Here is a 24149-nt window from a genome sequence, read left to right as displayed (position 1 = left end):
ACTTCAGCTATCAGCATCTCAAGGGTTAATGAATTAGCAGTGGGACATGGCCTTCAGAGCTCCCAGCCCTCAGGTCATCATACCTTCTTAGAAGAACTTAAACTGGCAGAAACACAGAAATAAAGTTAAGGGTAGCATCAAGGAAGAACTGAAGTTTGAGGGTACACTAACCTACCAGAAAGAGAGCCTTCCAAGAAAAAGGTAGGAAAAATGAGCAGATAACAATAAAAGCAAGCAATTCTAAATAATTTTTATGGAGACAAAGAACAAGGTACAGACACAGAAGGGGACAGTGAAAGTAAGGCAAACACACAGTCCAAAAGAAAAATATAAATATGAAAAAGAAAAAATACAATTATAATTCTTGAAGAGCTCAAAATGTTCTTCAAAAACCAATTAAGAGAGGTGGAGGAAAAGTGGGGAAGAGAAATGAAATGCAATTCAAGAAGAAATGAAAAAAGAGACTGAAAAGTTCATGGAGGAAAATCATGCCTTAAAAATTAAAATTGAGCAAAAAAAATTAAACAAAACGAAAGGAATGAAGAAACAAAAGAAAACAAGAAGTATCTCATTAGGAAAAAAATTACCTGGAAAATAGATCCAAGAGAGACATTTTAGAATTATTAGACTACCTAAAATCATGATAAAAAAAAAAAAAAAACTTGGACATCATAATACAAGACATTATCAAAGAAAACTGCCTAGATATTCTCAAACAAGAAAATAAAATAGGAATTTAAATAAACCACAGATCACCCCCAGCAATAAATTCTCAAATGACAACCTCCAGGAATATAATACCCAAGTTCCAGAGCTCCTAAGCCAAGGAGAAAATACTGCAAACAACAAGAGAAAACAACAACAACAACAACAAACAAACACAATTCAAATACCATTGTTATAGCCAAAAAGCTTATAGAAATATTATAGCCAAAAAGCTTAAACTCATAACAAACAGCTTGGCAGGATCATACCCTATTAAGCAGGGGGGTTTTGGATAACGTCATGCCCGGCTCAAGCAGGGCAGTTATCTCTGACTAACAGTCCCAGGGACACAACTCCTGGCTGACAGTACCAGGGCCACAACTCCTCCCCTAGACAGAGCAGCCTTGAAGATTCCTAGACAGAACAGCCTTGAAGATAAAGAATCATATCCTGTGGCACCTGGAAACATCCTTACTCCCTCTGTCTTGCTATTAGCTAACCCTAAGACAAAGGCACCTATATCCTAGAAACATATATATTCCCTCCTTTGAATGCATCACGGGGGGGGGGACTCTCTTGCTGAGTTCCCCCAGCATGCACTGGCAATAAAGCTTTCTCCTGTTTTGATTGCATTGTCTCATGTGTTCCTCTGGAGGCCACCCATTTCAACCCTAACACCATGGAGCTACAATAAGGATCACAGAGGACTTATTGGCTTCCACATTAAAAGGCAGAAGGCATGGAATATAATAATCAGGAAGGCAAAAGATCTAGATTTACAACCCACAATTACCTATCAAGTACTACTGAATATATTCTTTCAGGGAAAAAATGGATATTCAATAGGATAGAAGATTTCTGAGCATTCCTGAAGATTAAGCCAAACCTAAACAAAAAATATGAAGTCCAAAAACAAGAACCTAGAGAAGTCTAAAAAGGTAATTAGGGAAGAGAAAATTTAAGGGACTCTTTAAGGACAAAATGTGTGTATTTCTACATGGAAAGAGTATATCTATAATTTTCAAACATTAATTTTAGTAGTAGATCAGTTAGGCGTATACTTAGAAAAAGGATGGGGAAGAAAGCTGATTATGACTTAATATATAAAAAATAAGGAGTGTAAAAGAGGATAGCACTGAGAGAAAAGGAAAGGGAGTGATAGAATAGGATAAATCATATGACATAAAGACATGTAAAAAATAATTACGGGAAGGGGAGAATGAAGAAGGTGATGCATGAAGCCTAAACTTTATTCTCATTTTAACTGGATAAGAGAAGGAAAAACAAATATACTTGGTAGGGTATAGAATTCTATCATATGCTACAAAAAAGTAGAAGGAGAATAAGACAAGGGAATGGGGGGAGAAACTGAAGGGAGGAGGAATTTGGGTGGTGTGATAAAAAGCAAAACAATAGTGAAGAGGAATGGACTGAAAGGGAATAGAGCAAGATCAAAAGGGGGAAATTAAGATTGAGGGCAATATACACTTAGTAATCATAACTGCAAATATAAAAGAGTTGAACTTACCAATTAAATGGAAGCAGATAGCAGAGTCAATTAAAAAACAGAATCCTACTATATGTTGATTGTAAGATACATATTTGAGGCTGGTTAACACAAACAGATTCAAGGTAAAAGGCTAGAGCAGAATTTATTATCAGACAAAAAATATATATCAGACAAACCTTAAGTAAAAATTGATCTGATTAAAAGAGATAAAGAATGAAATTGTCATGCTATAAATAATAAAGTATAACTCACTATAAACAATATCAACTATAAAAAGTAAAAGTAATATCAGTACTAAACATTTATGTACCAAATGACATCACATACACATCTTTAAAGGAGAAATTAAAGGAGCTTAAGGAGGAAATAGATAGTAAAACTATATTAGTGGGGGAACTCAACCTTCGCCATCAGAACTAGATAAATTGAACCAAAAAATTAATAAGAGGTAAGGGAAGTGAATGAAATATTAGAAAAATCAGAGTTAATAGGCATCTGGAGAAACTTTAATAGGGATAAAAAGAACTATACCTTCTTTTCAGGAGTTAATGGTATATATACAAAGATTGACATGTGGGGGCAGCTGGGTAGCTCAGTGGAGTGAGAGTCAGGCCTAGAGACAGGAGGTCCTAGGTTCAAACCGAGGCCTCAGCCACTTCGCAGCTGTGTAGCCCTGGGCAAGTCACTTGACCCCCATTGCCCACCCTTACCAGTCTTCCACCTATGAGACAATACACCGAAGTACAGGGGTTTAAAAAAAAAGATTGACATGTAATAGAGCATAAAATATCAGGAAGAAATGCAGAAAAGCAGAAGTAATAAAAATTATAATTAAGAAGGGTTAATGGAGAGGCAAATTTAAAATTAATTGAAGACTAAATAATATAACTCTTCAAAACTGGTGGATCAAAGAACAAATCATAGAAATAATTACTGATTTTATTGAAGAAAATGAAAATGAGGAGACAACATATTAAAATCTATGGAATATAGCCAAAGCAGTACTTAGGAAATTTTATAACCCTGAGTGCCTATATCAACAAAATAGAGGGAGGAGATCAATGAATTGTGCTTGTAACTTAAAAAATTAGAAAGAGAACAAATTTAAAATCCTGAGATAACAAATAAATTTGAAATACTAAAGGTTAAAGAAGAATTTAATAAAATTTAAAGTAAAAGAAATACTGAATTAATAAATAAGACTAGAAACTTGTACTTAAAAAACAAATAAAATAGATAAAATACTAGTTAATCTAATAAAAAAAGAAGAGAATCAAATTAAGTGTATCAAAAATGAAAAGGGTGATCTCACCTCTAACAAAGAGGAAATTAAGGCCATTATGAAGAGCTATTTTGCCCAATTATATGGCAATAAATATGACAGTCTAGGTGACATGGTTGAATGTTTACAAAGGTATAAATTGTCTAGATTAAGAAAAGAGGAAATAGAACACTTAAATATCCAATCTCAGAAAAATAAATTGAATAAGGAACTCCCTAAATAAAAATCACCAGGGCCAGATGGATTCATAAGTGAATTCTAACAAAAATTTAAAGAACAACAAATCAAAATACTATAAAAACTATTTAACAAAATAACCAAAGAAGAAGTCTTACATACTTCTTTTCATGACACAAATATGGTACTAATTCCAAAGCCAGGAAGACAAAGAAAACTACAGACCAATCTCCTTAATGAATATAGATATAAAAATATTAAATGAAATGCTAGCAAAAAAAAAAACAAAGCAAAACTATAGCAAGTTATCACAATAATTGTTCACTATGACCATGTGAGAATCATATGAGGAATGCAAAACTAGTTTAACATTAGGAAAACCATCCACATAACTGACCAACTAATAAGGGAATATTGCAGTGAGGTAATAAGAGGAATATACTAGGTAGTAGGGAAATTAAAGGTGGAGGTATAGTTGGAATTGAGGATAGGAACTGTGGAAAGGGTTTTGTGAATCCATAAGGCAGAAAGGTGGATGAGGAAGGTACAATGATGAAGGTTGGTAGTTGGGGTGGTAGGAGAAGTAAGGGAATGCCTGAGATTAGGGAATATAAACACTGAAGTATAAAGAAATGCAAGGGAGAGGATGAGTTAATCTAAGGCAGGCAACAACAGCAAAGAACCACAGACTGGATACTCAGGTTAGAGACAAAACACTGAAGGGAAACAGACTGCGCCCTTAAAGTAAAAGGGACACTTTTACATAGTAAGATTAGAGCCAGCCAAGAATGGCTTGAAACTGACTAGAGACTTCTAGTCAGTTTCACGGGTTCACTAAGAAAGGGACTAGAGGAAGTATTGAAGTTACACTTCCTCCAAAATGGATACCTTCAGCTTCCCTCAAACTCCAAAGAGAATGTTATTCCTCTCTCTCCTCCTCCCTCTCTTATTAATCAATTAATGAAGTAGCCAAAGGGTTTTGATTAAAGACAAACAGGGTTTATTGTTTTTTTAGGGTTGATTGGAAGGATAGAGGATATTAGGTAACCCTAACAGCCGCCTAGAAAAAACTTCAGGTGGGGGAGAGAGACAGGAATGTGAGACTGAGTAGGGACCAGCCTACTCAGCCCCAAGAGGGTTTGTAGCAAAAAGGGTAGGAAAGTTATATATAATGATTCAATAGATAAGTTTGTAACAAGAGTAAACCCTATTTGACTAAACTATCAAGATTTGAAACTAACACTCAGATCTACTTTCCTTTCAAAACTTCTCAGACATTCAGGTAGGGAAAATGAAGGTGGGAATAAGGTAAGGCTAGGGAGATTCAAAGGAATTAGCTAAATTAACAATTTTTAAAGGAAAAGCTGCAAAATATAGGCCCAGGTTTCAATCCAAAGAAGGAGCTCAGATTGACCCTGATACTCTCCAGGAGTTTCCCAGGGCCAATTGACTTTCCTGAGATTCTAAGCCCCTTATCAACTGACAGAAGAACTCTGCAGAAAAGCCTGAAAAGCTGTTATGCACCCTCTCTGCACCACACCAGGTGAGAATCATATGAGGAATGCAAAACTGGTTTAACATTAGGAAAACCATCCACATAACTGACCATATCAATTACCAAACCAACAGAAATCACAGTTGTCTCAATAGATGCAGAAAAAGCCTTTGACAAAATAAAACGCCCATTCCTATTGAAAATATTAGAAAGTATTGGACTAGAAGGACCTTTTCTCAAAATAATAAACAATACGTATTTAAAACCATCAACAAGGTAACAAAAACTTCTGACAAAGATCTAATTACTCAAATTTTTGAGGAGTTAAACCAATTGTACAAAAAATCAAGCCATTCCCCAATTGATAAATGGGCAAGGGACATGAAATGGCAATTCTCAGATAAAGAAATCCAAATTATCAATAAACACAAGAAAAAGTGTTCTAACTCTCTTATAATTAGAGACATTCAAATCAGAACAACTCTGAGATACCACTTCACATCTAAGAGATTGACTAGCATGAAGCAAAGGAAAGTAATAAATATTGGAAGGGATATGGCAAAATTAGGTCATGAATGCATTGCTGGTGGAGTTGTGAATTGAACCAACCATTCTGGATGGCAATTTGGAACTATACCCAAAGGACGTTAAAAGATTGCCTACCCTTTGATCTAGCCATATCACTGATGGGTTTATACCCCAAAGAGATAATAAAGAAAAAGACTTGTACAAAAATATTTATAGCCACACTCTTTGTGATGACAAAAATTTGGAAAATGACAGGATGCCCTTTGATTAGGGAATGGCTAACCAAATTGTGGTATATTCTGCTGATGGAATACTATTGTGCTAAAAGGAATAATGAACTGGAGGAATTCCATGTGAACTAGAATGACCTCCAGATATTGATGCAGAGTGAAAGGAGCAGAACCAGGTGAACCATATACAAGGAGACAGGTACATTGTGGCACAATTGAATGTAATGGACTTCTCTACTAGCAATAATGCAATGAGCCAAGACATTTCTGAGAGACTTATAAAAAAGAACACTATCCACATCCAGAGGAAGAATTGTGGGAGCAGAAACATAGAAGAAAAACAACTGCTTGTTCACATGGGTAGATGGGGATATGATTGGGATGTAGACTTTTTCAACAATCTCCCTAGTGTAAATATCAATAATATGGAAATAAATCTTGATCAATGACACATGTAAAACCCAATGGAGGGGGCAGCTGGGTAGCTCAGTGAATTGAGAGTCAGGCCTAGAGACGGGAGGTCCTAGGTTCAAATCCAGCCTCAGACACTTCCCAGCTGTGCGACCCTGGGCAAGTCACTTGATCCCCATTGCCCACCCTTACCACTCTTCCACCAAGGAATAACAGAAGTTAAGGGTTTAAAAAAAATGGAATTTCTTGTTGGCTAAGTGAGGGGGCTAGTGTGAAGATGGGATTAATTCTCTCCTGCCTATTTAGATTTTAGCCACTAGGAATATATATACCCCCACTTAATCCTTAAATGGGGGAGTGGGGTCTATGACCCATGTGTGCTAGTGAGTGACAAATCAAAAATGACTGACTGCCCCCTGGACAATCCAAAACAAAGCTAAGCTGCAAGTGGTCCATGGAAAAGTGGAAGGAAAGTACAGGAAATGAAGAGAGAACTGATTTTAAAAATTGTGGTAACTTCCTGTGACCAGGTGTTTTTCTCCTATGAGCTTGGCCTTTGGAGGAGCTCCAACTTGGGACCTGAGACTGCCACATGGGTTAGTGAAAAGGTTGACTTCCTTTCCTGGATTTTTGGAGGTACCAGCCTCTGGAGAGGCCCCCATCTTGGAGGAGGCCTCATGGCTAGAACCCATGTTTAATTTACCTCTGGGTCCCCCTTTGCTGGGGCTTCAGAAGCCTTGCCTGGTTCATTCAGGCTGGGCTGGAGTAATTTTCTCTCTCTCTCTCTTTCTCTCTCTCCTTCTCCCTACTTTCACTCTTTCTATTTTGTAGATAAACTACTATAAAAACTCATTCTAACTTGAGTAATAGTTTTGGTGACCACATTTCTCATAAATTTAGTCCAACCCTTTAATATTTACCCCTAACAGTGGGAGGAAGAGAGGGAAATAATATGAATCATGTAACCATAGAAAAATTTTCCTAATTAATCAATAAAAAAACCAACAAGTATCATCTGCAATGGGGACAAGTTAGAAGTCTTCCCAATAAGAAAAAGAATGAAGCAAGGATGCCCATTATCACCTCTACTATTCAATATCTTACTAGAAATGTTAGCAGTAGCAATTAGAGAAGAAAAAGAAATTGAAGGGATTAAAGTAGGCAATGAGGAAATTAAACTATCACTCTTTGCAGATGATATGATTAAATACCTAGAAAATCAACTAAAAAACTAGTGGAAGTAGTTAATAACTTTATCAAAGTAATAGGATACAAAATAAGCTCATATGAATCATCAGCATTTCTATATATTTCCAACAAAACTCACTATCAAGATTTAGTAAGATAATCTCCAATTAAAATCACTCTAAACCAGTGATAGGCAAACTTTTTAAAGAGGGGGCCAAAGGAAAGGAAATGCTCATCTGTCAGTCTGTTTCTAAGGCAACTCTTTCCAAGTTTCATTGTATTGTATCCAAAAGGCTTTAAAAGAATGCATATCCTTTGATCCAGCTACACCTCTACTAGGTTTATACCCAAAAGAGATGGGGGAAATGTTTGTACTTTTCTGGTGGCAAAAAATTAGAAAACAACGGGATGTGCCTTGATTTGTGAATCCATGAATAAATTGTGGTGTATGTATGTTGATGGAATATTATTCTAAGTAATGATGAACTACTTGATTTCTATATGAAGTGGAAAGACCTCCATGAACTGATTCAGAGGGAATTGAGTGGAGCCCGGAGAACATTGTACACAGAAACTAAAACATTGTGGGACAATCAAATGTAATAGACTCTGGTTCTAATTACAATGCAATGATTAAAAAACAATACTTTGGAACTTATGAAAAAGAATTCTATCAACAGCTAGAAAAAAAACTTTGGGAGTGGAAATGTAGAAGAAAAACATATGATTTATCATTTAGTTATATGGCTTTATAATTTGGAGTTGTGGTTTTTAAAAGAATACTCTATTACAAATATGAATAATATGGAAATAGGCTTTGAGTATTAAGAAATGTATAAACCAGTGGAATTTCTTGTCAGCTCTATGATGGGGGATGGAAGAAGGGAGAAAGAGAATATGAGTTATGTAATAATGGAAAAATATTCTTTAAAAATAAATGGAATGATGTGAAAAAAGAAACAATTAAACAAAATCAAAATAATGAAAAAATAGAAGATAATATGAAATGCCTTATTAAAAAAAAACAACTGAGCTGTAAAATAGATCCAGGAAAGACATTTTTATATAAATACAAAATATATTTTTTAGTATTCTTTTCTTTTCTGACTACTTCTTTTCCTTCCCCTCTTTATAATTTTTATTTAATATTTTTCCATGGTTACATGATCCATGTACTTTCCCTCCTCTTTTTCTCTCCCTCCTACCAGAGCCAACAAGCAATTCTCCTGGGATATACATGTATTATTGTTCAATATATATTTCCATATTAATCATTTTTTAATAATCCTTACCTTTCTTCTTGGAGTCAATACTGTGTATTGCCTCCAAGGCGGAAGAGTGGTAAGGGTAGGCAATGGAGGTCAAATGACTTGCCCAGGGTCACACAGCTGGGAAATGTTTGAGGTCAGATTTGAACCCAGGACCTCCTGTCTCTAGGCCTGGCTCTCAATCCACTGAGTTACCCAGCTGCCCCCACCATATTAATCATTTTTGTATTAATCTTTTAAAAACCAAAACCCCATATCCAATACCATATAAGCAAGTGAAAAATCAAATATTTTCCTTTTGCATTTCTATGCCCACAGTTCTTTCTCTCAATATGGATAGCATTCTTTCTCATAAGTCCTTTGGGATTTTCCTGGATGATTGCACTGCTATCAGTAACAAAGTTGATTACATATGATTGTTCCACAATGTTTCAGTCTATGTGTACAATGTTTTCCTGGTTCTGCTCATTTCAGTCCACATCAGTTTTTGGAGATCTTTCCAGCCTGTATGGAATATCAAGCAGTTTATCATTCCTTATAGCACAATAGTATTCCATCCCCATCATATACCACAATTGTTTATAGTAACTTTTAGCAAGATGTAATTTTCTTCCTTTTCTCTTTTAATTAACCAATCAATTTTTACTTCAGTTTTGTCTGATATAATGATTGGTACTCCTGCTTTTTTAGTTTAGATATTCCATAATAAATTCTGTTCCAGCATTTTACCTTTAATCTGTGTGTGCTACCCTGCCCAAATGTGTTTCTTGTAAACAACATATAGAAGGATTCTGTTTTTTAATCCACTGCTATCTGCTTTATTTTTATGGGTGAAAACATAAAATATTGAAAGGACAACTAACCTGGAAAATAGATCCAGGAGAGATGATTTGGAAATTATTGGACTTCCTGAAAGTCATGATGAAGAAAAAAGTTTGGACATCGTAATACAAGAAATTATCAAAGAAAACTGCCCAGATATCCTTGAACAAGAAAATAAATTTGAAATGAATGAAAGGAGTTCACAGATTACCTCCAGAAAGAAATCCTCAAATCACAACTTTTAGGAAAGTAATAGCTAAATTCAAGGGCCCCCAAACCAAGAAGAAAATACTTCAAGCAGCCAGAAAGAAACAATTAAAATACCATGGTTTACACAGCATCTAGTGGCTTCTACATTAAATGATCTGAAGGTACAGAATATGATATTCATGAAGGTAAAAGATCTAGATTGACAACTCAGAATCACCTTCCATAAAAAATAGAGTATATATTTTCCTGGTAAAAAATGGGCATTCAATAAGATAGAAGATTTCAAAGCATTCCAGAGGAATAAGCCAGACTTAAACAAAAAATTTGAAGTCCAAACAGGAGTCCCAAGATTAGCCTTAAAAGGTAAACAAGAAAGAGAAAATTTAAGAGACTCATTATGGTCAAAATGTTTATATTTCTACATGAAAAGAGGATATCTAATTTCATGGAGTCCCAAGACAGATTACATAGGATCCGGAAGCATCCAGTTTGAAGGACAGGGAAGGCTTGGTATATGATATTCCTGAAGGCAATAATGAATCACATACCTAATCAAAACTGACTTTTTTTAGGGGAAAGTATGATCATTTAATAAAATAGAAGATTTCCAAGCATTCCTAAAGAGAAGACCAGACTTAAACAGAAAATTTGATTTCCAAATATAAAATTCAAGCTAAACATAAAAAGGGAAATAAGAAAGGAAAAAACATTAAGAGCTTCAGTAAAGTCAAAGTGCTTATATTCTTATGTGAAAAGATGATATTTATAAGTCCAAAATTGTTATCATTTTCATAGTATTTAGAAGTATATATAAAGGTGTGGTAGTATGCTGCTTAGGATGATATGAAAAAAAGCTAGGGCTGAAAAAGAAGATTGCACTAAGAGAAATGGGAAAAGAGAACTAAAATGGGGTAAATCATATCACATAAAGAGGCATGGGGGTGGAAACTATTATAGTGGAGAGGAAAATAAGGGTGGTTTAGGTAATATTTAAACCTTACTTTCATTGAAATTGAAAAAGGGAGAACAGCCAGATTGATTGGGATATAGAATTCTATCTTACCCTATTGAGAAGTAGAAGGGGAAGAAGAAAAGTGGTTGTACAAAGGGAAGTAACATAAAGGAGGCGGAAAGGTAGGAATGATTAAAAGCAAAATACTGGTGTGGAGGAAAAGAGTGAAAGGAAAAAGGACAGTTTTAAAAGAGGAAAATAAGATTGGTAATCATAACTGTGAATGTAGATGGGATTAGCTCACTCATAAAACAGAAGTGAGTAGCAGAATTGATTAAAATTCAGATTCCTATGATATATTCTTTACAAGAAACATATTTCAGGCAGGATGACACCACAGAGTAAATGTAAGGGGTTGGTCAGAATCTATTGGGCTTCAACAGAGACAAAAAAAAGCAGGAGTAGAAAACATGATCTCAAACAAAGCTAAATCAAAAATAGAACTGATTAAAAGAGATAAGGAAGGTAATGCAATCAGATTTTTTTTAATTTATTTTTTATTTTTTAGGGAAAGACTAAGAATATTTTATGTTGTTTCATGACATACTCAGCTGAGCATGAATGACTTCCCTATTAATTTTGAAGGCCTCTTTATCATTACTTTCACTTTTAAAAAAACTTTTAAACCCTTACCTTCCTTACCTTAGTGTCTATTTCTAGACAAAAGATTTGAATTTAAAAAAAAAAAAGCAAACTAGGCTTATTGGTAATTGGTATGGTACAGTATAGGGAATGAGAACTGTGCATCCAGATTTTTAAAGGAAAAACTAAAGGAACTTTAGGATAGATCAGACAGTAAAAAACACTAGTGGGGGACCACAACCTTCCCCTATCAGAACTAGATAAATATAACCAAAAAATTAAAAAGAAGTAAAGGAAATGAATGAAATTTTAGAAAAGTTAGATCTAATAGATGTCTGGAAAAATTTAATCAGAATAAAAAGGAATATATCTATTTTTAGCATCACATGGTACATATATAAAAATTCACCATGTAATAGGGCTTAAAAACTTCACAACCAAATGCAGAAAAGCAGAAATAATAAATGCAACTTTTTCAGATTATAATGCAATAAAAATTATAATCAATAATGGTTAAATGCAAATTTTGATTTAAATAATTTTAAATTAAAATTTTAATTTATTTAGTTATCAATCAATTTATCTCTCTCTATCTACCTATATCTCTTTCTATTTATCTACATATACACACATATGTGTGCACATGTGCACAAACACACATACACACCCACATATCTATAAATCCCACTTGATTGAAGGAATGAGATCTCAGCAGTGGGCAGCTTGGTGACCCAGTGGATAGAGTTCTGGGCCAGGATTCAAAAAGACTTCTTTTCCTGAATTAAAATTTTTCCTTAGACCCCAACTACCTATGAGACCCTGGGCAAATCACTTAATCATATTTGACTTAGTTTCCTTATCTATAAAATGAGATAGAGAAGGAAATAAATCACTTTGCCAATAAAATCCTCAATGACTTGATGAAGAGTCAGACATAACTGAAAAAATACTGAATGACAACAATGTATATAGACTTATTTGGCAAAATCTGTTTAAATTCAAATACATGATGGTTTTTTTTACATAGGTCAAAACATCAGGAAATTATCATTTTGCAAGAAGGTTTACTCCTTTCATTGATGAAACAATTCTGTCACCAAAACACATTACCTTATTCCTAATCTAGTAATGAGATTCTAAATTTATCTAGATTAAGCTCAGACAACACGTACAGTTTCTCATCGGTCCTATACTTAAAGCATTTCAAACCTGGGAGGAACAATAATTAACATATATAAAATTATTCTCACTATAATAAACTGATAAGGCTATAGAATAATAAGATTGATATGATGATGTCTTTATTTATTTTTTGCTTTCTAATAATTTAAGGCTTATGAAATTTAGAGCCTTGCTAAAATGTCTGTAAGTGCTGTAATGCAGAGATGCAATCAAGGCATTTACCCTTGCAAAACCTAACTATAGAACTTCTGGCATTTAGCCAGCTTTAGAACTCTGACAAAAGCCAGTTCCTCCCAGAAGCTTGTGAAGAGTGGAAGAGCAAACTGGGCTCTGCCTTAGAGCTGAAACCTTGCCTTGAATCTGTGCTTTTGTCTTTGGACATTTGGAGCTTAGCTAACTTCTCTGGACCTTCCCTGATCTTCCCTATATCATTCCCCTATTACCTTCCTGATTTTCCTGTGGGCTTTAGGAGAAGGGTGGATTTTTGGGTTGTAGTAATTAGACTTTGAGGATTTAGTTCCCTATAGACAAGTAGGGCTTACCCTTGAAACAAACTATCCCCTGCTTTATTGTTTTAGTACTCCCTAACCTCAAGGGCAGCCAAACTTCCCTGGCTGAGAAAGAGCAGGCTCTCAGTCCAAGCCATTCCTGTGACCCTCCCCCTCCTTGAGCTTCTCCCTAGTGGCTGTTAGGGAAACACTGAACTCCTCTCTCCTTATAATCAACCCTGAAACTTTAATAAACCCCATTGTTACCTATAGCTAAATCATTGGCTTCACGATAAGTGAGGGTTGAAGGAGGGAAGGAATAATCTCTTCATTTTCCTGGGGGAAGCTAGGAGCATCCATCTTGGGAGGAAGTAGTTGCATCTATACTTCCTCCCGGAAACCCTTCAGTTTCACTAACAGGGAGGGGCCTTGGGACTCCTTCTTTGTGGACTTGAGAAACTGACTAGAAAGCCCTCTAGTCAGATTCAAACCACTTCTGCCTGGCCCTAACCTTTGTGTCTGCAGAAATACCATTTTCCCTGGAAGAGTACAGCCTTCCTTCCCCAGTAACCTCTGTCTCTAGTCTGAGTGTCTCCCTGTTGCAGCTGCCTCTCCTAATTACCTCATCATCTCCCTTACCATTCATTATACTGCTTTGTCCACTATTTCCCTAAACTCAGCCATCCCCTTACATCTCTCTTTACCACCTCAATCCACTATTGCACCCTCCTTTCCCACCAAAGGACCAAAACCCCCATTTACCTTTTCTTTATTCCCTTTCTATTACAGTGCTTAGTTTTAAAAATCTATCAGTATATAAATCACACTATTAAGAAAATGAAATAATAGAAAGTTGGCAAATAATAATGATAAAAACTAGACAACAATGTTCAATAAGACTCTGAAGACTACACATAGTAGAATTTTTCTTCTTTCTAATACAACTGATTTTTTTTATTCTGTCATTTTCACATTTAATTTCAAACTATGATTTTTTTTCTTATGTGGCAAGCAAAAAAGAAAACTTAATAATCAAATGACTACTTTTTGAGAGATAAGGTTGAAAAAAAGAGGTTATTTTCCTCTAAGGATATCTACATTCCACATGACTTAAAATTTAATTATTTTCAGAGGGCTACAATAGTAGTTATTGGCATTGTGTTGCCTCCTGAAAAGTTTCCATGATGATACACTGTAGGTGTGACAAGGATTCTTTGGTTTTTCATCTTTCCTGATGATGATATTATAAGCCAAATGATGGAATTAACCATTTTTCTTCTTTACTGCATATATAATTGATGTTAGAAATTCAATTTTTAGCTTTAGCATAAGGTTGAAGACACTCATCACACTTCATTGGTTGCACATTTTATCCTTATAAAAAGCATTGTCTCTTTTTTATTGATTCTTAGAATAAGCAATTTATTTTTGTTGTTATTTTCATATTTTGACCTATAACCCTAGGATCCATTAGAACACTGCATCAGCAGGTGTAGACACATCAACAACATAGAAAAAGATATAAAATGACACTGTCTCTAGCTTGAGATGCATTAATAGACCTGAATTCAAAATGGAAAAAAGCATTTTTTTCCTGCTGGGAAGTGAAGTCCTCAAGAGAGTCATCATAGACTTTACAACATGATATGAAAATCAATAAAAGCTGTATTGTGCTAGTGAAGTGTCCGGGAATTGTTATTTTATGTCTTGCTAGCGGATATCTAAAGGAAGTTAAAGCTTCTTTGCTCTTAGTAATTGGATAAATTCTTTTTCATCAGTGATCTATTTTACTGTCCAAAGTAGAAGTGAAATACGGTGTGGACTCCAGTTTGAAATGGGATATTGTGTAAATGAATTAATATGAATACTCTTGAGTTTTGTCACCAATATAATAATGACTTCAGTATTATTTTCCTAAAAATTAGAAGTAAAGTTGATATTGGAGGAATGTAATATATTGTCCAACCAAACAAAGAAACAAAATTCCTTATTGATACAACAGAATGATTTGAAGCTTAGAGATTTTTTTTAAATTATTTGTTGCATTAATCCTAAAAGGGTGAAATATTTGAAATTCATATTGAATTCCATTCCTGGAGCTTCCTACTTCATTGCTTATGCTATTAGTTAAGATCAAAAATTTTTCTCCTCATGAGACTTTAATAAAGGATTCAAAATTTGTAAAAAAGTCATTACTTTCACACATATTAAGTGAACTCAAAGGACCACCCTGAAAACACCCCTTCTCATCTTCTCAACCTGCTACCTACAAAAGAAATTCTATATTCTTTCCTATAAATAGAAACACTGTGCTTTAAAATGTATTTGCTTTTGGAGGCCCATCTTTGATAAGTCTATAAAAGTTGCTCACTAAATTTACCAAAAGGTGAAGAATTTTGTTTATTTATTATTTTGCCCTAGTAATTCTTAAAGAAATTTAAAAAATTCTTAATCTTTTTTATATCTATCTCATATTTAATTTTAAGTACAAAATGGGATGTCCAAAAACAGTGCACTTTTAAAATAAGAAAACAGTACTAAGACTTTTGGGACGCATTGCATATATTGATTAAAGGAGTATCAACCCTGAAAAAATTCTAGATCTTTGACATATTGAAAAAAAGTACTTCAAAACATCCTTTTCTCATACATTAAATCCTATGTTTGAATAACTGCATGCCAGAGGACAAAAAAGTTTGTTCTATGATGAGGTAGCAGAATTAGAATACTCTGTAGATAGAATGAAAAAGTAAAAATAACATCATTAATTGTAATTGATAGTAGGTAGAATGGCTCTTAAAGTGCAGTTTGATTTTAGTCTCCATGTGTGGATTTGGTATCATCACAAAATCTCAGAAATTTTAATTTTAGTGTTTGTTTGATGTAGAAAATTGCACTTTATTAATTGCTAGATCAGAATTTTGAGATTTAGAAAAAGCAGATATGGGAAATAGAAATGAGGAGAGTATACTTTGTAAAGTAGTGCTATTTAGGATTTCATTCATCTCAATCACCACAGTAAAGTGTAAGTATGAATTTAAAATAAAAATGTTATTTATGGTGTTTTACCTCTCTTGAACTTAATTTAAGGGCCAGAGCTTACTATCATTTACAATAATATCTTGATTATTCTGCAAAATTTAACACTAGCACATTAATCCAGTGACAAAATAGGGTTCAGGTAGCATATATATGTCATTAAATTACTCTTCCGAAATTTAAATGACCACTTTACATGGATGGTATCATTAAAGTGAATACTCTACTTTATAAAAATCAGTTTATAAATCCCAAACTAGTCTTGTCACAGTTTATTTTTCCCCCAATTCGAATTACTAAATTTAGGTAGGATGACATTCCTATTAGAAGTTTTAGGAATAATTGTCATAATAACTTAGAGTATCATGAATGGACCTTTAAATACCAGTGTTTGTGTACATATGTATATGGATATAGATAAACATGTATACTTACATATGTATATGTACACATATACATATAAATATAAATATACACATATATAAATTTAGAGACAAAAGATGTTTAGGAGGTATATTTACTTTAAACTGTCATTTTTCAGATATGGAAAATAAGACAGAGAGAAGTGTCTTGCTTATGGTCACATCTATTAAATGTCTGAGTTAGAGTTTGAGATGCATTCTTCATGGTTTGAACTACAGTATTCTATTCACTACATCCAAATGTTTCTCATGCTATTTTTAATGTTATTTCTTTATTTTAATTAAAAATTTTCCACATAAATTTTTAAGCAAATCAATCTGGGTTATATATATTATCATGCAAATAATTTTTCCATATTATTCATTTTTTGTAACTGAATAATCTTATAAAACCAAATCCCCAAAATACTCAAATAAACAAGTGATAAATCATATGCTTTCATCTGCATTCTTACTCCAATACTTCTTTCTTTGAAGATGGATAGCATTCTTTTTCATATATGTCTTAGAATTGTTCTGGATCTTTGTATTGCTATTAGGAGCTAAGTCTATCTCATTTGTTCATTATACAATATTGCTGTTACTGTACAGAAAATTTTCCTGGTTCTGCTTATTTCACTTCCCATCATTTCAGCTTTCTTAAATCATCTTGTTCATTATTCCTTATAGCACTATAATATGCCCTCACTATTATATAATATATTTTGTCCAGCCATTCCCCAATTGAGGGACATCTCTTTAGTTTCCAATTGTTTGCCACCATAAAAAGAGCAGCTATAAATATTTTTGTACAAGCAGATCCTTTCCCATTTTTTAAACAGGTCTAGCAGTGATTTTACTGTATCAATAAGGTATGGTTTATTTTATATCCCTTTTGACATAATTCCAAATTGTTCTCCAGAATGAATGGATCAGTTCACAACTCCACCAGCAATGTATTAGTGTCCCAATTTGCCACATCCCCTCCAATATTTATCGTTTTCCTTTACTGCCATATTCGCCAATGTGATAAGTGTGATGTGGTACCTCAGAGGTGTTTTGATTTGCATTTATTTAATCCAGAGAGATGTAGAACATTTTTTGAAATGATTATTAATAGCTTTGGTTTCTTTATCTGAAAACTGCTTATTCCTATTCTTTGATCATTTATAAACTGGGAAATGTCTTGAATTCTCATAAATTTGGCTTAGCATTTTATAAATTTGAAAAATGAAAAACCATTATCAGTGAAATTTGTAACAAAAAAGTTTCCCTGGTTGTTCTTTTCCTTTTAATGTTGGTTTTTTTGTACACATTTTTAATTTAATATGATCAAAATTATTCATTTTACAACTTTTAATGTTCTTTATCTTTTGTTTGGTTGTAAATTTTTCCCTTCTCCATGGATGTGATAGGTAAAGTGTTCTGTGTTTACCTAATTATTTATAATATCACTCCTTTTTTAAATCATATACACAATTAGATTTTATTTTCATTTAAGGTATGAAATATTGATCTATACCTGATTTTTGCCCAACTTTTCCAATTTTCCCAGCAATTTTTGTCACAAAATGAGTTCTTATTTGAGAAGCTGAGATATTTGGGTTTATTAAACACTAGCTTGCTGAGGTCACTTACCCCTAATTTATTCAAATAGTCAACTGTTCTATTTCTTAGCCAGTATGATTGTTTGGTTGATTACTGGTTTATACTATAGTTTAACATCTGGCACTTCGAGGTCATCATCCTTGACACTTTTTTAGTAGTTCCTGTAATAGACTTAATCTTTTTTTCTTCCATATGAATTTTGTTATTATTATTTTAACTTCTATAGCTAGGGTCATTGCAATGGTTAATGAAACATTTCCTAGGTACTTATTTTGTTTACACCATTTTAGACACAAGAACATGAAGATAGAACAAAAGTAGCATATGAAAATCAAAATGTTCATGGTCTAAGAAGAGAGCTAATTCAAGAAACATAACTATGAATAAATATAATTTGAGGAAGGAGAGTTTAAGCTTGGGAGAGCAAAGAAAGAGAGGCTTTATTATAGGTATATCAGAGCTTAACTTTGAAAGAGTCAAATAAGAACTTGAAGAGATGAGAATAAGAAAAAAATCATTTGATATGTAAAAATGGAACTAAGATGGAAGAGTAACTAGAGCAACAGCTCTGTGTCATCACGAGAATCCTCTCAGACCAACATTATAATATTGCCACAAAATGGATACAGGAGTGAAAGAACCAATAAGGAGACAGAATGAAACAACTTTCAAGAAAAGAAAAACCCAAAAAGTAGGCAGACAACATCTGGGGCACTAGAGTGAGAGGACAACAGAGTCACCAACAGGCTGTAGCAAGGAGTTAAGAGTAAGCCAAGGGCAATCCAAACATCCTCCCTCCCCTACCCCACATCTGTTGTCACAAGTTATATGATGTGTATGCATATGAATGATATGTTAAACAAATCAATCAAGAGCTGAAAGAGAGTGTTTCACTTAGAGAAAAGGGAAGGGAGAAATAGAATGGGGCAAATTATATAACATGAAGAGGAGTAAAAAATCATTACAGAGGGAGGACAATAAGTGTGGTGATAAACAATACTTAAACCTTATTTCATTATAACTGGCTCAGAGAAGGAAAAACAAGTATACTCAGTAGGGTAGAGAATTTTATCAGCCTAAAGAGAAGAAGTAGGGGAATAAGACAAGGGAAGGAGGAGGTAATTGAATGGTGGGGAAAGCATGGGGGTGACAAAAAGCAAAATACTAGGGAGGAAGAACAGAGTGAAAGGGAGTAGAATAGGATCTAAAGGGCAATACACAGTAATCATAATGCTGAATGTGAATGGAATGAACACACCCATAAAACAGAAGGGGAGAGCAGAATGGATTAAAAACCAGCATTCTAATAAATATTGTTTACAAAAAACACATTTGAGGCATGGATGCCCACATAGATTCAAGATAAAAGGCTAGAGCAGAAGTAAAAAAAAAAAAGCAGGAGTAGCAATCATGATACCAAACAATGACAAAGCAGAAATTGATCTGATTAAAGGAAATAAGGAAGTAAATTACAGTTCTTCTATACTATATTAGATAGTATAGAAGTGTATAGGTACTATAAACAATGAAGTAATATCATTACTAAACATTTATGCACAAATGGTATCTAGATTTCTAAATATTAGATTATAAATTCCATTATTTCTAATTCTAAAATTTCTAAATAAATAATCTAAATCTAAAAATTCTAAATAAATTAAAAAATAGCATCTAGATTTCTAAAAGAAAAATTAAAGGAGCTTAAGGAAGAAATAGATAGTAAGATCATACTAATGGGGGATCTCAACCTTCTCTTTTAGAACTAGATAAATCAAATAAAAAATAAATAAGAAGAAGTAAAGAATTTAATGGAATGCTAGAAAAAATTAGAGGTAATAGATATCTGGAGAAAACTGAAATGGGGAAAAAAAGGAATGTCTTCTCAGCAGCACATGGTACATATACAAAGATCAACCATGTACAAGGGCAAAGAAATATTGCAAACAAATGCAGAAAAAATAATAAATGGAACTTTTTCACATCATAATATGGTAAAATTATAATTAATAAGGGTCAATGGAAAGGCAAAATTATAATTAATTGGAAAATAAATAATCTAATTCTTCAAAACAGATTGGTCAAAGAATAAATCATAGTAATAATTACAGAATTCATTAAAGAGAATAGCAATGAAGAGAAAACATATCAAAATCTATGGGATAGGCCTAGAGACGGGAGGTCCTAGGTTCAAACCCGGCCTCAGCCACTTCCCAGCTGTGTGACCCTGGGCAAGTCACTTGACCCCCATTGCCCACCCTTGCCACTCTTCCACCTATAGGACAATACACCAAAATTAAGGGTTAAAAAAATCTATGGGATATAGCTAAAACAATAATCAGGGGAAATTTTATATTTCTGAGAGCCTGTAGCAACAAAATGGAGAGGGAGATGAATAAATTAGGCTTGCAATTAAAAATTAGAAAAAGAACAAAATTAGATATCCTCAGATAAAAACTAAATTAGAAATCCTAAAAATCAAAGGAGAAATTAATAAAATTGAAAGTCAAGGAACTAATGAAATAATAAATAAGACTACAAGCTAGTATTTTGAAAAAAAACAAGTAAAATAGATGAATTATTGGTCAGTCTAATAAAAAGAAAGAAGAGAATCAAATTAACAGTATCAAAGGTGAAAAAGGTAATTTCACTTCTAATGAAGATTAAATTAATTAATTATTGCGAACTATTTTGTACAAGTATATGTCAATAAATATGACAATGTAGGTGACATTGGTGTATATTTACAAAAATATGAACTGCCTACATTTTTAAAAAAATGCTTAAATAATCCTATCTCAGAAAAAGAAATTGAATAATCCATCAAGGAACTTCCTAAGAAAAAATCCTTGAGCCCAAATGGATTCACAAGTGAATTCTATCAGATATTTAAAGAACCATTATTCCCAATAGTATACAAAATTTTTGATAAAATAAGCAAAGAAGTAGTCTTACCAAATTCTTTTTATGACACAAATATGGTATTGATTCCAAAGCCAGGCAGACCAAAAACAGAGAAAGAAAACTACCAACCAATTTCCTTAAAGAGCATAGATGCAAAAATCTTTAAAAACAAATACTAACAAAAAAGACTACGGAAAGTTAACAAAAGAATTGTCCACTCTGATCAGGTCAGATTTATACCATGATTGCAAGGGTAATTCATAAGGAAAACCATCTACATAATTGATCATATCGGTAATCAGACCATCTATTATCTCAATAGATGCAGAAAAGGCTTTTGACAAAATACAATACCCATTCCTATTGAAAACACTAGAAAGTATAGGAATATAAGGGCCATTCCTCAAAATAATAAACAGTATATAATTAAAATCATCAGCAAGTGTCATCTTCAATGGGAACAAGTTAGAAGCCATCACAATAATGAAGCAAGGATGCCCATTATCACTTCTATAATTTAGTATTGTTCTGGAAATGCTAGCAATAGCAATTAGAAAAGAAAAAAATTGAAGGGATTAGAGTAGGCAATGAGCAAACTGAACTATCACTCTTTGCAGATGATATGATGGTATACTTAAAGAATCTCAGAAAATCAACTAAAAGACTAGTGGAAATAATTAATAACTTTAGCAAAGTTGCAGTGTACAAGATAAACCTACACAAATCATCAGCATTTCTAAATGTTTCCAACAAAAATCAGCTGTAGGAGTTAGAAAGAGAAACTCCATTTAAAATCACTCTAGACATAAAATATTTAGGAATCTATTTTCCAAGACAAATACAGGAATTATATGAACACAACTACAAAACACTTTTCACACAATTAAAACTAGATCTAAACAATTAGAAAAACATTCATTGCTCTTGGATAGGATGAACTAATGTCACTAAAAATGACAATCTTACCCAAATTAATCTACCTATTCAGTGCCATACTGTAATATGGAAATGCATACTGCCACCATATTTTGCATGGGGCAAGCTGGCAGTTTGCCCTGGTTAGAATGCAGAACATGCCATGAGACAGGTGGCAGGTGCCACATGGAAGTTGGGACCAGAGTATAAATAAGCTTGGCAGACCCTGGCTACTTCACTTTTCCCCTCACCTCTTACTTACGCTATACCCCCCAGGGACCAGGTGGTGGGAGTGGGAATGTGGGTAGTTGTTTAGGCATAGAATAGGGTTAAACCAATTCTGCAGAACAGTATTCATGAATACTACTAGCAAAGCAAACCAACCTTTAATCAAAGATTAATTTTATTTTATTAACAAGAGACCACCTCACTCTGACCCAGGGCTGTCTGCCTTGGGTCAGCAGAAGAGCATCCAGACAAGACCTAGTAGCATCTTGAGTTAGATAAATCTTTCACCCTTAATTCTCAGTACTCCCTAACCCTCTTTCTACTACCTTGTCTCCTATACTCCTGTTATCAATAAACCCCTCAGCCTTAACCTGAGAACTTTGTGGTTATTGCCTACTATCTAAGACCAAGTAGGGACAGCCTACAGGAAAGTTTCTGAACAGCCTCAGTAGGGATAAACTCCATTGCTGTTGGACAGGAAGTCCAATATTCACTTCCTGTCAAATTACTACACACACCAATAGGAGGCTACTTCCTCATCAGGAAAGGGGCTGGAGATTAGACATCTTAAAGGAGCCTGGTATCTAACAGTGAGAGTTTCACTTAACACTCTGTTAATCTGGACTGGATCCTTGTTACATTTATAATCAGTTCAAGCTCAGCCCTGGTACAGCCCATACCATCCTCTCTGCAGCTAGCACCTTCCTCCTTCTAGTATTATCACTAGCTTAAGGTCCCTGTTTTATTCATTACAATACTTATCAAACTACAAAAAGACCTTTTTATAGAATTAGAAAGAAATTATAATAAAGATCATCTGGAAGAACAGAAGATCAAGAATATCAAGGGAAATAATGAAAAAAATGTGAAGGACAGGGGCTTAGCAGTACCAGCTCTTAAACTATACTATAAAACAATGGATATCAAAATAATATGGTACTGGCTAAGAGACAGAAGGGTGCGTCAATGGAATAGACTAAGGGTAAATGACCTCACGATGCTAGTGTTCGATAAACCCAAAGATTTTGGGACAAAAACTCACTATTTGACAAAAACTGCTGGAAAATTGGAAAACAGTATGGGAAAAATTAGGTTTAAATAAATATCTTACACCCTATATCAAGATAAATTCAAAATGGGTAAATGATTTAAATGTAAAGAGTGAAATCGTAAATAATTTAGCTGAACATAGAATAGTATACTAGTCAGATCTAGGACAAAAGAAGGAATTTAAGATCAAGCAAGAGATAGAGAACATTACAAAATGTAAAATGAACAATTTCTACTATATCAAATTTAAAAAATTTTATACAAACAAAACCAATGCAACCAAAATTAGAATGAAAGCAGCAAACTGGGAGAACATTTTTATAACAAAATTCTCAGACAAAGGTTAAATTTCCCCAACATTTAAGGAACTAAGTCAAATTTACAAAATATCAAGCCATTCCCCAATTGACAATGGTAAAGGAACATGAATAGGCAATTTTCACATGAAGAAATCAAAACTATCAATGAGCACATGAAAAAGTATTCTAAATCCCTCCTGAGTAGAAAAATGCAAACTAAAACAAATGAGGTACCGCTTTGCACTTATCAGACTGTCCAATATGGCAGCAAAGGAAAGTGATCAATGTTGGAGAGGATGTGGCAAAATTGGGACACTAATATACTGCTGGTGGAGCTGTGAATTGGTCTAACCATTCAGGAGGGCAATTTGGAAATATGCACAAAGGTCTTTAAAAGAATGACTATCCTTTGATCAAGTCATATTACTGCTTGGTTTATACCTCAAAGAGATAATAAGGAAAAAGACTTGTTAAAAAATGTTTATATAGAATACTAGCAAAGAGACTCCAGCAAGTAATTAAGAAAATCATTCACCATGATCAGGTGGGATTTATACCAGGAATGCAAGGTTGGTTCAACATTAGGAAAACCATCCACATAATTGACCATATCAACAG

Source organism: Gracilinanus agilis, chromosome 3 (assembly GCF_016433145.1).
Source record: "Gracilinanus agilis isolate LMUSP501 chromosome 3, AgileGrace, whole genome shotgun sequence".
Classification (NCBI taxonomy): Eukaryota; Metazoa; Chordata; class Mammalia; order Didelphimorphia; family Didelphidae; genus Gracilinanus; species Gracilinanus agilis.
The sequence above is the reverse complement of the archived record's forward strand: the minus strand, read 5'-3'. Positions refer to the sequence as shown.